This window comes from Triticum aestivum, chromosome 3A, assembly GCF_018294505.1.
Source record: "Triticum aestivum cultivar Chinese Spring chromosome 3A, IWGSC CS RefSeq v2.1, whole genome shotgun sequence".
Lineage (NCBI taxonomy): Eukaryota > Viridiplantae > Streptophyta > Magnoliopsida > Poales > Poaceae > Triticum > Triticum aestivum.
This window is the reverse complement of record NC_057800.1, coordinates 26023446-26026983: the sequence shown is the minus strand read 5'-3', so window position 1 is coordinate 26026983 and position 3538 is coordinate 26023446. Positions and strand designations below refer to the sequence as shown.

The 3538-nt window shown below is 37.5% G+C and overlaps 1 long non-coding RNA gene across 1 annotated transcript; it reads left to right on the top strand.

Annotated features, from left to right (window-relative positions):
* Positions 1–904: 904 nt before the first annotated feature.
* On the top strand, positions 905–3538 carry LOC123057686 (uncharacterized). The gene is made up of 3 exons (XR_006426917.1): positions 905–1477; positions 2086–2171; positions 3092–3538. It is a non-coding gene; the product is annotated as an uncharacterized lncRNA (long non-coding RNA).

Here is a 3538-nt window from a genome sequence, read left to right as displayed (position 1 = left end):
AGATTCATGACAGGTGTGTATTGGTCATCGATTGGTTTATATTGATTTTTCCTTCTTGTCCTTGGCAGCCTCGCCGCACGCTGTGTCCTCCAAGGAGATGGAAGCTGCTGTTCAACGAGGAGGGTTGCCTAAACGCAGCTGGAATGATCATGAGAGTACAGCGTGGGGTGAGCTATATATATCTATCTTTCATCACCAGCAGCGCAATTAGCTCAGTGATATATTGTATCGATCTCACACCCCGGGTAGGGTAAATGTCATGTATCATGTGTGAAAACACCTGCAGTCAAACTGCTACAAATAACATTCAGGACAGTTGACAGTTTTCTCTTTTTTAAAGGGTCTGGGCAGTAGGCATTGTTACATATACAGCCGATAGATAATCATTCATAAAAAATAAAACTTGTAGGAATTTGCACAAAGCATATTTCGACATTCTGGCTCCATCAGTTTGTTTCTCCAACTGATACAAGATTCAGTGGGAAGACTATGAATCATGCTTGATCTATTGGTGGTAAATACACTGCTGCATAGCCTACTCCACGTATTCTCATCAGTGACACTTCTTTACTCCCTGGAGGTGTATCCCTTCACATTGTTTTCTACCCTTTCAACCTTGCATTTTTTCTTCTTCTTAACAACTATCCATTTTCTTGGCTTTTGTTAGTATCCCTTGGGGCATATATACTGCATCTATGCACATGTTCTGACTGCTCAGATTAATTGAACCAGGACGTTGTCTATATTTTGGTTATGCGAACAGGGTGTCCACCCAAATATCAAAGGGGAAGTATATATGGGAGTTTTTTCTGGGTTGTTACGACCCTAAAAGCACTACTGAACAGAGGAACCAATTGCGGCAACAGAGAAGGTTCTGTTTTATTTCACTCTTCATTTGCATCTTACTTTCGTCCTCTCATCTAAATCCATTTTCATCTCATTACAGTTTCACTTTCCATTGCGATGCATAATTTTTAAAATCTAGCAAAACACTCCCCAATCACCTTTCTTTGTCCTTATTTTGGCAAGAGTGGCTACTTTAAGCATATACTAGGATATGGACTGGACGACCGGCTGCAGGGAGTAGTGTATGATGCGTATGCTCCAACAGCCATATTCATGCATTGCTTCACCGATCTTATTTTTGCCAAAGATTGTCTATACTTTTTTTTGTGTGATTCCTTGCTTCAGAAATATAAGATTTAATATGCCAGATATTAAATTTGTAATCTATATAACCTTGTTTTCTCAGCATGCCTTTCTCCTCAAAATCCTACATGTACTTGCTCCTTGTCCAGGCATCCGATGTTAGGAAAGAGAAGAGATGGTCTTCGTCAGTTGCACTTAAGCATGGGAAGGATGCAGGTGAAGCGTGGACAAGGACACCGACGTTGCCGAGGTTGTTATAGCAGCGACACTCGAGAACGCTCAAGGGAAGAGTAGACGCGCCTGGGTGGCTGGGTGACTCTGACCACTGGTGAGTTTTTGCTCCTACCGTTCTGACACACCATGTGTACAGTTTGTGCTTGCTTAGAAATTTTGCCCTAATAAACAACAAAATTATCTCCAATCATGTGTTGTATCTTCTACCATCTTCCATATTTTTACATGACTAGCCACTTAGCATTACTATTCATATTTTATTTGTAAATGTACGCAAAGCTCTGGATTAGAAGCTTGAGGCTATCTTCTGAACCAAAATGACCACATTGACTACCTATGTTAAATCTCATACTAAGCTAATGTCAATAGTGATAAGCTTATGCAATTGTTCATCCTACTTGCATTGGATAATATTCTCCTCTAAATTTTGCCTCTTTTTTTTGAACCAAAAATGATTATCTTCATATTTCGCCTCTTTCCTAAACCAAAATGATTATCTTCTTCAGATTTCCTCCATGAGCCACTGTAGCACCTTTTATGTTGTGATACTCCTACATATTCATGGTAGTTGCCAACCTGCATCCTACATATTCATTGGATTTTATATTGGCATTTGTAATAGTACAGTGTGCTATTTATTATGTCAATTATCATCAAATAACTAACAATTTCGTTTCTGCGGTATGGACTGAACTCGGAAAGGAAGCAGTTAATCACATGATTGTAAAGGAATATGCGAAGCTGATGAGACTAGAGCTAAAGTTCTTTCTCTTGGATTCCTCAGTTAGGTACATCATTTCTTCAATTGTCCACATTTTAAACTGTATATTATTGTCGTAAACCAAGTGGAATATGTGTATGCAAACTGTCAAACTAAAACTTGGAAACAAACATCATTGATTACTAATCGATGATGTAACTTTTGAAGGAACTAACAAATGGAATGATTTGTTGCCCATGTACATTTGGTAATTTTCTTTGATAGTTTTTGTTGTTTATGTATAGAAAATAAATCATTGGTAGAGAGGAATCTTTCTGAAAATGTTTTCTCGGTAATGAAATGGAGAGAAAATGTTTCTCAAAATGTTCATTTCAATTTTTTATGGCTGAAATATGGGAAAGGATGGCGAGTCCATGATGCTTGGGGTTCTTTGCAATTCATTTTCTTCCATTCCTATGATGTAGATATTTCTTCTGTGTCAACCTAAAGTATTATCCGCTTCTGATAAATGCAAAGGAAAATCTGCAAGTTACCATTTACCTTTACGCATATTTATTCTGTTAGTGTGACTTAAACATTCAATATGCTTTGCCTATAGACTATGTTAGAGCTGATCTGTGCGAGCTGTTAGCCTTTTGATGAACACATGGTGTTGATTATTTAGGACTGGAATGTTCAGCCTCCCTGTATGCCGACTACATTTCTAAGACATGAACCTATTTTTGTACTATGGTCATCATTTCTAAGACTTGCTGATGCATGATTACACTGCTAATTGCTACAGTAGACACGCAGGCGCAGCTTGGTGCATTCTTCTCTTCTTTCCCTTTATATTTTCTTCATCTTTGTGCTTGTAAATTTGTAACTCAAGAGGTCTCAAACTTTTGCAATATGGAGGTATCACTTTCAGACTGGTACATATGCATGTAGCTGTTCATGAAGCATCATTTTACTAAAGTGTCCAATGTATGTTCTCTTATAATCCAGGTGCTTGATCAAGGCTGCGTATGAGCTTATTAACATCGATGGTGTGCTAAATGTGATCATAAGGAACCTGGAAAGGGAGTATGTCTCTTAATGGACATCTTTCAATTTTGCGTTGAACTTTGATTAATTATTTTACTGTACATTTTCCAAAATTCAAGGATTGGCTTCTTACTCATTACAAATGGTTCCAGTCTTTATTCTTAGTTTTTACAGTTACATAAAGAACAATGTTCAAATTCACTGACATGTGCTTTGTGACAGTACTTCACTGTATGTTCATTTTATATGCATGTAGCAATACTTCCTTTCAATCTATTCATTAGTTCGTAAGCTAGATCGTGTGCCAAATTGTATTTACTGGACACTTGCTACTCTTTTCCTTGTGCAATTATTCAGTCCTGGTTATATTTTGTGGTATTTCTGAGTTGCATAAATGACTCGAAACAT